Raw genomic sequence first — 13,172 nt, 5'->3', positions numbered from 1 at the left:
GTGCAGTGTATAGTGGTGTATAGCAATGTGTGCAGTGTATAGCGGTGTGTGCAGTGTATAGCGGTGTGTGCAGTGTATAGCAATGTGTGCAGTGCATAGCAGTGTGTGGAGTGTATAGCGGTGTATAGCAATGTGTGCAGTGTATAGTGGTGTATAGCAATGTGTGCAGTGTATAGCGGTGTATAGCAATGTGTGCAGTGTATAGTGGTGTGTGCAGTGTATAGCAATGTGTGCAGTGTATAACAGTGTGTGCAGTGTATAGTGATGTATAGCAATGTGTGCAGTGTATAACGGTGTGTGCAGTGTATAGCGGTGTATAGCAATGTGTGCAATGTATAGCGGTGTGTGCAGTGTATAACGGTGTGTGCAGTGTATAGCGGTGTATAGAAATGTGTGCAGTGTATAACGGTGTGTGCAGTGTATAGCGGTGTATAGCAATGTGTGCAGTGTATAACGGTGTGTGCAGTGTATAGCGGTATATAGCAATGTGTGCAGTGTATAGCGGTGTATAGCAATGTGTGCAGTGTATAGCGGTGTATAACGGTGTGTGCAGTGTATAGCGGTGTATAGTGGTGTGTGCAGTGTATAGCGGTGTATAGCAATGTGTGCAGTGTATAGCGGTGTATAGCAATGTGTGCAGTGTATAGCAATGTGTGCAGTGTATAACGGTGTGTGAAGTGTATAGCAATGTGTAGCGGTGTGTGCAGTGTATAACAATGTGTGCAGTGTATAGCGGTGTATAGCAATGTGTGCAGTGTATAGCGGTGTGTGCAGTCTATAGTGGTGGATAGTGGTGTATAGCAATGTGTGCAGTGTATAACGGTGTGTGCAGTGTATAGCGGTGTATAGCAATGTGTGCAGTGTATAGCGGTGTATAGCAATGTGTGCAGTATATAGCGGTGTATAGCAATGTGTGCAGTGTATAGCAATGTGTGCAGTGTATAACGGTGTGTGAAGTGTATAGCAATGTGTAGCGGTGTGTGCAGTGTATAACAATGTGTGCAGTGTATAGCGGTGTATAGCAATGTGTGCAGTGTATAGCGGTGTGTGCAGTCTATAGTGGTGGATAGTGGTGTATAGCAATGTGTGCAGTGTATAACGGTGTGTGCAGTGTATAGCGGTGTATAGCAATGTGTGCAGTGTATAGCGGTGTATAGCAATGTGTGCAGTATATAGCGGTGTGTGCAGTGTATAGCGGTGTATAGCAGCAATGTGTGCAGTGTATAATGGTGTGTGCAGTGTATAGCGGTGTATAGCAATGTGTGCAGTGTATAGTGGTGTATAGCAATGTGTGCAGTGTATAGCGGTGTATAGCAATGTGTGCAGTGTATAGTGGTGTATAGCACTGTGTGCAGTGTATAGCGGTGTACAGCAATGTGTGCAGTGTATAGTGGTGTGTGCAGTGTATACCAATGTGTGCAGTGCATAGCAGTGTGTGGAGTGTATAGCGGTGTATAGCAATGTGTGCAGTGTATAGTGGTGTATAGCAATGTGTGCAGTGTATAGCGGTGTATAGCAATGTGTGCAGTGTATAGTGGTGTGTGCAGTGTATAGCAATGTGTGCAGTGTATAACAGTGTGTGCAGTGTATAGTGATGTATAGCAATGTGTGCAGTGTATAACGGTGTGTGCAGTGTATAGCGGTGTATAGCAATGTGTGCAATGTATAGCGGTGTGTGCAGTGTATAGCGGTGTGTGCAGTGTATAGTGGTGTATAGAAATGTGTGCAGTGTATAACGGTGTGTGCAGTGTATAGCGGTGTATAGCAATGTGTGCAGTGTATAACGGTGTGTGCAGTGTATAGCGGTATATAGCAATGTGTGCAGTGTATAGCTGTGTATAGCAATGTGTGCAGTGTATAGCTGTGTATAGCAATGTGTGCAGTGTATAGCTGTGTATAGCAATGTGTGCAGTGTATAGCTGTGTATAGCAATGTGTGCAGTGTATAGCGGTGTATAGTGGTGTGTGCAGTGTATAGCGGTGTATAGCAATGTGTGCAGTGTATAGCGGTGTATAGCAATGTGTGCAGTATATAGCGGTGTGTGCAGTGTATAGCGGTGTATAGCAGCAATGTGTGCAGTGTATAATGGTGTGTGCAGTGTATAGCGGTGTATAGCAATGTGTGCAGTGTATAGTGGTGTATAGCAATGTGTGCAGTGTATAGCGGTGTATAGCAATGTGTGCATTGTATAACGGTGTGTGCAGTGTATAGCGGTGTATAGCAATGTCTGCAGTGTATAGTGGTGTATAGTGGTGTGTGCAGTGTATAGCGGTTGTAACTGGCAGACAGGTGTAATATTGGACAGAGTATATGTCTCCTAGGTCGGTTCCCTGGTGAGATATTGCTGCAGGGGGTGAGGCACCGAATCACAGCCACATACAGAAATCCTGCAGTAGAGGAGACGCCTGAGGAGGAGCGTGCTGCTCTGGGTGGGGCAGAATCGGGCAGGGTCGGGTTGGGCAGGGTCGGGCAGAATCGGGCAGGGTTCGGGTCGGGCAGGGTCGGGCTGGGCCGGGTCGGTCCGGTCGGGCAGGGTCGGGTCGGGCAGGGTCGGGCCGGGCCAAGTCGGGCAGGGTCGGGTCGTGTCGGGCTGGGCCGGGTCGGGCTGGGCCGGGTTGGGCAGGGTCGGGCAGGGTCGGGTTGGGCTGGGCAGGGTCGGGCCGGGTTGGGCAGGGTCGGGCAGGGTCGGGTTGGGCTGGGCAGGGTCGGGTCGGGTTGGGCAGGGTCGGGCAGGGTAGGGCAGGGTAGGGCAGGGTAGGGCTGGGCCGGGTCGGGCAGGGTAGGGCAGGGTAGGGCAGGGTAGGGCAGGGTCGGGCAGGGTCGGGCAGGGTCGGGCAGGGTTGGGCAGGGTCGGGTCGGGTTGGGCAGGGTCGGGCAGGGTAGGGTAGGGCAGGGCAGGGCAGGGTCGGGCTGGGCAGGGCCGGGTTGGGCTGGGCCGGGTCGGTTTGGGTTGGGCAGGGGGTCGCACATTTTCAGTCAGGAAGGAATTTTTTTCCCCATTGGAACTTGTTTGTCACATTGGGTTTTTTTTTGCCTTCCTCTGGATACACATGTTAGGCTACGGGGTGAACTAGATGGACTTAGGCTATGTGCGCACGTTGCTTTTTTGCTGCTTTTTCAACTGCAGCGTTTAATGCCAAAATGGTTGTGTTCTGCTTTTCAGGCAAAGTCTATGGGAATTTGGGTTTCTTGTCCGCACTGTGCAGACAGGTCAATTGTTTTTGCCATTTGGGTTTTGCAAAGCAGAGTTTTTGACCAAAGTTCTGCAACAAAAAGGCTGCAGTTTACACTGCAAAGTGCGGACAAGAAACCCAAATTCCCATAGACTTTGCCTGAGAAGCAGAACACAACCATTTTGGCATTAAACAGCGCAGAAGAAAAAGCAGCAAAAAAGCAGGTAAAAAGCAACGTGCGGACAAAGCCTTAGAGTCTCCCTTCAACCTTAAAAACTATGATACTATGATACTATGATACATTTTTAAAGATTGCTTATTGTTATTTTGCGGAGTGGTGGCGGGCGGTGTCTGCAGCCTCAGGTGAGGGGAGTCAGGGCCGTCTCTGCCATCTATGCCCTGGGCAGCATTACCACAGCATCTAGACTGCTGCCCTCATCACTGGCTCCACCCACAGCCATCCCCCGACCCGACCGCCATCCCCCGACCCGACCGCCATCCCCCGACCCGACAGCCATCCCCCGACCCGACAGCCATCCCCGACCCGACAGCCATCCCCGACCCGACAGCCATCCCCCGACCCGACAGCCATCCCCGACCCGACAGCCATCCCCCGACCCGACAGCCATCCCCCGACCCGACAGCCATCCCCCGACCCGACCGCCATCCCCCGACCCGACAGCCATCCCCCGACCCGACCGCCATCCCCGACCCGACAGCCATCCCCGACCCGACAGCCATCCCCCGACCCGACCGCCATCCCCCGACCCGACAGCCATCCCCCGACCCGACCGCCATCCCCGACCCGACCGCCATCCCCCGACCCGACAGCCATCCCCCGACCCGACAGCCATCCCCCGACCCGACAGCCATCCCCCGACCCGACAGCCATCCCCCGACCCGACAGCCATCCCCCGACCCGACAGCCATCCCCCGACCCGACAGCTATCCCCCGACCCGACAGCCATCCCCGACCCGACCGCCATCCCCCGACCCGACCGCCATCCCCCGACCCGACCGCCATCCCCCGACCCGACAGCCATCCCCCGACCCGACAGCCATCCCCCGACCCGACAGCCATCCCCCGACCCGACAGCCATCCCCCGACCCGACAGCCATCCCCCGACCCGACAGCCATCCCCCGACCCGACAGCCATCCCCGACCCGACCGCCATCCCCCGACCCGACCGCCATCCCCCGACCCGACCGCCATCCCCCGACCCGACCGCCATCCCCCGACCCGACCGCCATCCCCCGACCCGACCGCCATCCCCCGACCCGACCGCCATCCCCCGACCCGACCGCCATCCCCCGACCGCCATCCCCCGACCCGACCGCCATCCCCCGACCCGACCGCCATCCCCCGACCCGACCGCCATCCCCCGACCCGACAGCCATCCCCCGACCCGACAGCCATCCCCCGACCCGACAGCCATCCCCCGACTTGTTGCTCATGTTTGTTCTACAGTGCATGGGAGGGGGAGCAACAACAAACAGAGTGGGGGGAACAAAGTACAGTGCGGGGGGGGACGAGGTACAGTGCGGGGGGGGACGAGGTACAGTGCGGGGGGGGACGAGGTACAGTGCGGGGGGGACGAGGTACAGTGCGGGGGGGGGGGGACGAGGTACAGTGCGGGGGGGGGACGAGGTACAGTGCAGGGGGGGGGACGAGGTACAGTGCGGGGCAGGGGACGAGGTACAGTTCAGAGGGGGCGAGGTACAGTGCGGTGGGACGAGGCACAGTGCGGGGGAGGGGACGAGGTACAGTGCAGGGGGGGGACGAGGTACAGTGCGGGGCAGGGGACGAGGTACAGTTCAGAGGGGGCGAGGTACAGTGCGGTGGGATGAGGTACAGTGCGGGGGGGGGACGAGGTACAGTGCGGGGGGGGACGAGGTACAGTGCGGGGGGGACGAGGTACAGTGCGGGGGGGGGGGGACGAGGTACAGTGCGGGGGGGGGGACGAGGTACAGTGCAGGGGGGGGACGAGGTACAGTGCGGGGCAGGGGACGAGGTACAGTTCAGAGGGGGCGAGGTACAGTGCGGTGGGACGAGGCACAGTGCGGGGGAGGGGACGAGGTACAGTGCAGGGGGGGGACGAGGTACAGTGCGGGGCAGGGGACGAGGTACAGTTCAGAGGGGGCGAGGTACAGTGCGGTGGGACGAGGCACAGTGCGGGGGAGGGGACGAGGTACAGTGCAGAGGGGGCGAGATACAGTGCAGAGGGGGCGAGGTACAGTGCGGGGGAAGGGACGAGGCACAGTGCGGGGGAAGGGACGAGGCACAGTTACCATGCAGAGATCGCTCAGCAGTCGGCAGGAATCTGACAGTTGGTCCGCGCAGGACGTCCTCCTGCCAGTCTGTGGCTACTGCTCCTCCAATCAGAGCAGCTCATTATCCAGCTCCTCCCCCTTGCTGGAGCCAGCACCCCTCCCCCATCACCGGAGGCGCGGCCTGTAAGAGGAGGAGCTGAAATAAAGAGGGATTTTTTCTGCCATTTGTCACTTCTGTTCATTTCTCCATCTTCTTGCACTGAACGATTCCCCGCAATGTCCCAGATACAGAGCGGCGGCCTCCCTCCCGTCACCCACGGCGGCCTCTCTCCCGTCACCCACCCACGGCGGCCTCCCTCCCGTCACCCACGGCGGCCTCTCTCCCGTCACCCACGGCGGCCTCCCTCCCGTCACCCACGGCGGCCTCCCTCCCGTCACCCACGGCGGCCTCCCTCCCGTCACCCACGGCGGCCTCCCTCCCGTCACCCACGGCGGCCTCCCTCCCGTCACCCACGGCGGCCTCCCTCCCGTCACCCACGGCGGCCTCCCTCCCGTCACCCACGGCGGCCTCCCTCCCGTCACCCACGGCGGCCTCCCTCCCGTCACCCACGGCGGCCTCCCTCCCGTCACCCACGGCGGCCTCCCTCCCGTCATCCACGGCGGCCTCCCTCCCGTCATCCACGGCGGCCTCACCGGAGCACAGAGAGCAAACACACAAGGGGTCAGCAAAAACCGGATCTACTGTACATACCACAGAGGGATATGCTCCCAGAGAGGCCCATAGGAACTGCCCCAGAGCATGGCACCACTCCCCACCCCCACAGTACATTCCCCACACACAGTATGATGTCCCCTCAGCACATTCCCCCCACACACAGTATAATGTCCTCACAGTACATTCACCCCACACACAGTATAATGTCCCCTCAGCACATTCCCCCCACACACAGTATAATGTCCTCACAGTACATTCACCCCACACACAGTATAATGTCCCCACAGTACATTCCCCCCACACACAGTATGATGTCCCCACAGTACATTCCCCCCACACACAGTATGATGTCCCCACAGTACATTCACCCCACACACAGTATAATGTCCTCACAGTACATTCCCCCACACACAGTATAATGTCCTCACAGTACATTCACCCCACACACAGTATAATGTCCCCACAGTACATTCCCCCCACACACAGTATGATGTCCCCACAGTACATTCACCCCACACACAGTATGATGTCCCCACAGTACATTCCCCACACACACAGTATGATGTCCCCACAGTACATTCCCCCCACACACAGTATGATGTCCCCACAGTACATTCACCCCACACACAGTATAATGTCCTCACAGTACATTCCTCCCACACACAGTATAATGTCCTCACAGTACATTCCCCCCACACACAGTATAATGTCCTCACAGTACATTCCCCCCCCCACACAGTATAATGTCCTCACAGTACATTCCCCCCACACACAGTATAATGTCCTCACAGTACATTTCCCCACACACAGTATAATGTCCTCACAGTACATTCCTCCCACACACAGTATAATGTCCTCACAGTACATTTCCCCACACACAGTATAATGTCCTCACAGTACATTCCCCCACACACACAGTATAATGTCCTCACAGTACATTCCCCCCACACACAGTATAATGTCCCCACAGTACATTCCCCCCACACACAGTATAATGTCCTCACAGTACATTCCCCACACACACTATGATGTCCTCACAGTACATTCCCCCCCACACACAGTATAATGTCCCCACAGTACATTCCTCCCACACACAGTATGATGTCCTCACACTACATTCCCCCCCCCCACACAGTATAATGTCCTCACAGTACATTCCCCCACACACAGTATGATGTCCTCACAGTACATTCCCCCCCACACACAGTATAATGTCCCCACAGTACATTCCTCCCACACACAGTATAATGTCCTCACAGTACATTTCCCCACACACAGTATAATGTCCCCACAGTACATTCCCCCACACACAGTATAATGTCCTCACACTACATTCCCCCCCCCCACACAGTATAATGTCCTCACAGTACATTCCCCCAGATGAAGAAAAGCTGTATTTCTTTGGAATAGGGAACTGAAAATCAGAAAAATGTCCTTACAGAGGATGACATTTTTGCAGCAGAATAATGGTGAGGCACCGGGAGCTGCAGAGGTGCGAATATTTATTGGAAACTCATCAAGAACATCCCCTTCATCCTCCTGATTGGATGAAACGAATCATCTTACATTTGGCTCTATTTCTCATCCTTCCTGTCCATCGGTGTCTGGATGATGAGTATTCAAATTGTCTCTCCAGTAAAGGAGACAAACTCTAGCACAGCGCCACCTATTGGAAGTAGCGATCCTAAAAGTCACAAGTGGATTTTTGACAATCCTTTGCAATATGACTCAGGATATATAAGCCAGATCAGAATCCCAATTTGCAGACACGGTGTTTCGGGGTGCTTGCCCCTCGTCAGTGCAAAGTATGGGGGTGTCTGATCTGGCTCATGAGAAAGCTATGTGGGGACCACGGGGGAACACTATTCTCCTTAAGGAGACTTTGCAAGCCAGTCTGGCTGCCAGGTAAGGGGACTTATAGCTGCAATGCCCCTAAAATTCCACGGGGGAACACTATTCTCCTTAAGGAGACTTTGCAAGCCAGTCTGGCTGCCAGGTAAGGGGACTTATAGCTGCAATGCCCCTCTGGGAAATATTCAAATTGTCTCTCCAGTAAAGGAGACAAACTCTAGCACAGCGCCACCTATTGGAAGTAGCGATCCTAAAAGTCACAAGTGGATTTTTGACAATCCTTTGCAATATGACTCAGGATGATGAGTAGAGATGAGGGAACCTGTGCGGTGAAGATTCGCCATTCTCACATTCGGTACGAGCCTTACCCTCATTGCTACGGGGGTCGGTGACCCGGGGTCTTTCCCAAATGTCGTCAATGCTCAGTCACTGATGGCGTTTTCTAATAACATTTGGCTTCTGGATAGGCTTGTGCTGCTGTATGATGAATCAGGGGGGGGGGGGGGGGGTGTAATGAGAGGGGGAACTCGGGAGAAGACAGAGGCGCGCTGCGCCATTTTATTTTTTCATAAGTTTATTTGCGGTTTGCGGATGCTCCTGCAGCCAATCAGAGCACAGCAGCCAACATCCACAAGGTTCAAACATAAGGGCTTGATGGGTCGGGGTGCGATGGAGCATCAATTTCTTAGTTTTCCCTTCTGGAGACTCCTCATCGCCTGTATCCGGGGGCCGCGCTGCACAGATTCATGTGATCAGTGTATTTGATTGATCTCCCCTGAGTCTTAAGGGTGCTTTACACACTGCGACATCGCTATCGATATATCGTCGGGGTCACGTCGTTAGTTCCGCACATCCGGCGCCGTTAGCGACATCGCAGCATGTGACAGCTAGGAGCGACGATCAACGAGCACAAAAACGGCGAAAATCGTTGATCGTTAACACGTCGCTCCTTTTCATAATATCGTTGGTGGGGCATGCCGCTGGTTATTCCTCGTTCCTGCGGCATCAGACATCGCTGTGTGTGACACCGCAGGAACGAAGAACATCTCCTTACCTGTGACCGCCGGCAATGCGGAAGGAAGTAGATGAGCGGGATGTTATGTCCCGCTCATCTACGCCCCTCCGCTTCTATTGGCCGCCTGCCGTGTGGCGTCGCTGTGACGCCGAACGCACCGCCCCATTGAAGGAGGGATTGTTCGGTGGTCATAGCGACGTCGCAGAACAGGTATGTGCGTGTGACGCTGCCGTAGCGATAATGTTCACTACAGCAGTGATCACACAATATCGCACCAATGACGGGGGCGGGAGCTATTGCGCTCGACATCGCTAGCCAAGATCCGCTCTCCACCCACTCCAAAATCGGGGTACAAACGCAAGGAGGGGGATACGGTCCAAGAAATCCCAAGCGTGAACCCTGAGAGTAAGCTCCCTCAGTTAGCCATAGTGGGGAGCGGGACTTGAGTAGTTTCAGGGTATAGGGGCCAACTAAGAAGAGAACAAGGTGCCAAGGGTCACAGATCATCAGGCAACACCGGCGGGAACGGCACCCAAATGTGCTACCCCGAGCGGCAGCGAAGTCCAGAACTTTGCTTTATCAAGTTGTCGATGTCAGCTTTATGAACTGAGTAAATATGCAAGTGACCCCTATCTCCACAACGGCACCTCCCTGTTACCACCACCGAGTCCCGGGGCATCCCCCTACCCGTGGAGGGGTTAAACACCTGACTGCCCACTCCATCGCCACCGGGTACTCCCAGCCGCAGCGGTGGTACTCCACCTTACCATGCACCACGGGTGGCGTCACAAACTTTAACCGTACAGCCCCATGTAAATACCCCCTTTTTATTTGAGTGGCCACACGACCACGATCCCTGGGTCCGGACGCCCCTCGAGCCACCGCGGATCCGGATCCGAGCAGCCCGGCTGCTGATGCGGGGGCGGCTCAGATTTATCCCTCCCCTCCCCCTTTGCTGGATTTTTTTCATTTGATTTTCATGCATAGCTCATTGTCGCCATCTTGTGGGCTTCTTTGGTATTGCATTCTGAATCACATTTTGCTCACATTTGTGGTTAGTAAACCAGGTATTGGTTCTTTTGGCAGTGTGGACAGGGGCCAAGTCCTGAAAATAACATTTCCAGAGAGGGAAGCATGAAGTGCTGTACAATGTCCTGGTAGACGCTGCGCTGACTCTGGTCTTGATAACACACAGTGGAGCTACACCAGCAGATGACATGGCCCAAACCAGCAGTGATTGTGGAGACTTCACACCAGACCTCAGCAGCTTGGATTGTGGTCTCCGCTCTTCCTCCAGACGCTGGGACCGCGATTTCCAAATAATATGCAAAATGTACTTTCATCTGAAAACAGCACCTCATACACTGAGAACAGGCCAGGTCCTTTCTCCTTGGCCAGGTAAGAGGCTTCTGGTGTTGTCCATTGGTCATGAGTGGTGACAGCCCGTCTTCTCCTCTTCTGGTACTATATGGAGATAAGGTATGCGCACCAGTGACTATGTAAGGGGAATACATGGAATAGCAGACACTGCTGTGTGAATACTGACATGAAAAATCCAATAGCTATATGCAAGAGTGAAAATGTGAAAAATGGAATCTGCATTACTGCCATGAACATATGAATCAAGAGAAATTTAGCTACTGAATTAATCAATGCAATAGAGCCCCAACACTACGCCAAAGTATTTCTCTACGTTGGGGTCCCGAGCTTTTGTGTGTCCTCTCATGCAGGTAAAAAACTTACCGTGTATGGGAAGCTGAGACTCCGGCTATATATGTATAATGTGGACTGGTGATAGGTGTGAGAAGCTGAGACCCCGGCTATATATGTATAATGTGGACTGGTGATAGGTGTGGGAAGCTGAGACCCCGGCTATATATGTATAATGTGCACTGGTAATAGGTGTGGGAAGCTGAGACCCCGGCTATATATGTATAATGTGGACTGGTGATAGGTGTGGGAAGCTGAGACCCCGGCTATATATGTATAATGTGGACTGGTGATAGGTGTGGGAAGCTGAGACCCCGGCTATATATGTATAATGTGGACTGGTGATAGGTGTGGGAAGCTGAGACCCCGGCTATATATGTATAATGTGCACTGGTAATAGGTGTGGGAAGCTGAGACCCCGGCTATATATGTATAATGTGGACTGGTGATAGGTGTGGGAAGCGGAGACCCCGGCTATATATGTATAATGTGCACTGGTGATAGGTGTGGGAAGCTGAGACCCCGGCTATATATGTATAATGTGCACTGGTGATAGGTGTGGGAAGCTGAGACCCCGGCTATATATGTATAATGTGGACTGGTGATAGGTGTGGGAAGCTGAGACCCCGGCTATATATGTATAATGTGCACTGGTGATAGGTGTGGGAAGCTGAGACCCCGGCTATATATGTATAATGTGGACTGGTGATAGGTGTGGGAAGCTGAGACCCCGGCTATATATGTATAATGTGGACTGGTGATAGGTGTGGGAAGCTGAGACCCCGGCTATATATGTATAATGTGGACTGGTGATAGGTGTGGGAAGCTGAGACCCCGGCTATATATGTATAATGTGGACTGGTGATAGGTGTGGGAAGCGGAGACCCCGGCTATATATGTATAATGTGGACTGGTGATAGGTGTGGGAAGCTGAGACCCCGGCTATATATGTATAATGTGGACTGGTAATAGGTGTGGGAAGCTGAGACCCCGGCTATATATGTATAATGTGCACTGGTGATAGGTGTGGGAAGCTGAGACCCCGGCTATATATGTATAATGTGGACTGGTGATAGGTGTGGGAAGCTGAGACCCCGGCTATATATGTATAATGTGGACTGGTGATAGGTGTGGGAAGCTGAGACCCCGGCTATATATGTATAATGTGGACTGGTGATAGGTGTGGGAAGCTGAGACCCCGGCTATATATGTATAATGTGGACTGGTGATAGGTGTGGGAGGCTGAGACCCCGGCTATATATGTATAATGTGGACTGGTGATAGGTGTGAGAAGCTGAGACCCCGGCTATATATGTGTATAATGTGCACTGGTGATAGGTGTGGGAAGCTGAGACCCCGGCTATATATGTATAATGTGGACTGGTGATAGGTGTGGGAAGCTGAGACCCCGGCTATATATGTATAATGTGGACTGGTGATAGGTGTGGGTGACTCGCCCACCCCAGGGCTGTGGGACACTCGGTGCCGGGCCGGACTAGTCCGGTGGTAGTCAGTGGTGGCTGGGCCCGGCTCCGTGGCCCTGGTGGGTGTCAGTTGAATATGTGGCTGATGACTTTAATGTTTGTGTTCGTGACGCCACCTGTGGTATGCGGCTATTAAGCCGCCGCTGCTGTGTGAGGCCACCGGGATGATGTTATGGCAGCAATGTTAGTACTGCTCCCCACAGGTGGAGCAATGCCCGGGGCACAGTTGGTGCTTGTGGAAGTCTATGGTGCTGCGTGACTAACACGGTGCAGGGCCGACAAGCAATGAAAGAAACAGGCACAAACAGTAGTCTCTTTACCTTCTCCTCTTTTACTCGGCAGAAACTTAGTCCAGGGAGACCGTCACAGATGGTAAAGATGATCCGGCCGGCCTGGAAGTGCCTGGGGTGATCTTTGGCCAGTTGAGTATGAGGCCTACTCCTTAATCTTTCTCTGCTGTTTTAGGACACTGCACTTTGGGTTCGCAATTGCCCTCTTGCTGCTGGGACTTGTTGTTCGTCCCCTTTTCTGTGTGGTAGACTGCGCAGGCCCTCTCTGGTGCTTCTCTGCTGGAGCCCACACCAGGCCCTTGGGATGCAGTTGTACCTTCAGATTGCTTCTGGGACAGGGGGCTTACAGCTCTCCTGCCCTCCGGATTCAGCTACCAGGGATGGATTTTATGCCCTGGCAACTACAGACTCCGATGTCCGAGTCTCTGCTGTGCCTCTCTGCTCCCCTTGCTTCACTGGGCCAAGCTATCCCAGCTCTAGGCCCCAGTTTACAAGGCAGCACTACTCTGCGTCTGCACTCTTTCACTCCTGTCTCCAGACTAACTAACACTTCCTCCTTCCAGCCAGACTTAAGGAATGCTCCCTGAAGTTCCAGGTTCAGAGCTCCCCCTGCTGGCCGGAGGGAGAACTGTGTTGAGTGTTAACTTACTGGCCAATAGATCT

The 13,172-nt window shown here is 54.1% G+C and overlaps 1 protein-coding gene across 2 annotated transcripts in view; it reads right to left on the bottom strand.

The window, feature by feature from the left end:
- Positions 1–12,743, bottom strand: part of LOC142243796 (lymphocyte antigen 6E-like) — a 42,262-nt gene extending 29,519 nt beyond the window's left edge. Inside the window, exon 1 of one of the 2 annotated variants that reach the window (XM_075315998.1) lies at positions 12,540–12,743. The gene's annotated coding sequence lies outside the window, so the exon portion shown is untranslated. Of the gene's footprint in view, positions 1–5,462; positions 5,526–12,539 lie in introns of those variants that run through there. The other variant, XM_075315997.1, reaches the window with a different exon arrangement.
- Positions 12,744–13,172: the final 429 nt, after the last annotated feature.

This window comes from Anomaloglossus baeobatrachus, chromosome 6, assembly GCF_048569485.1.
Source record: "Anomaloglossus baeobatrachus isolate aAnoBae1 chromosome 6, aAnoBae1.hap1, whole genome shotgun sequence".
NCBI classification, from domain to species: domain Eukaryota; kingdom Metazoa; phylum Chordata; class Amphibia; order Anura; family Aromobatidae; genus Anomaloglossus; species Anomaloglossus baeobatrachus.
This window is presented reverse-complemented; position numbering and strand designations above follow the sequence as displayed.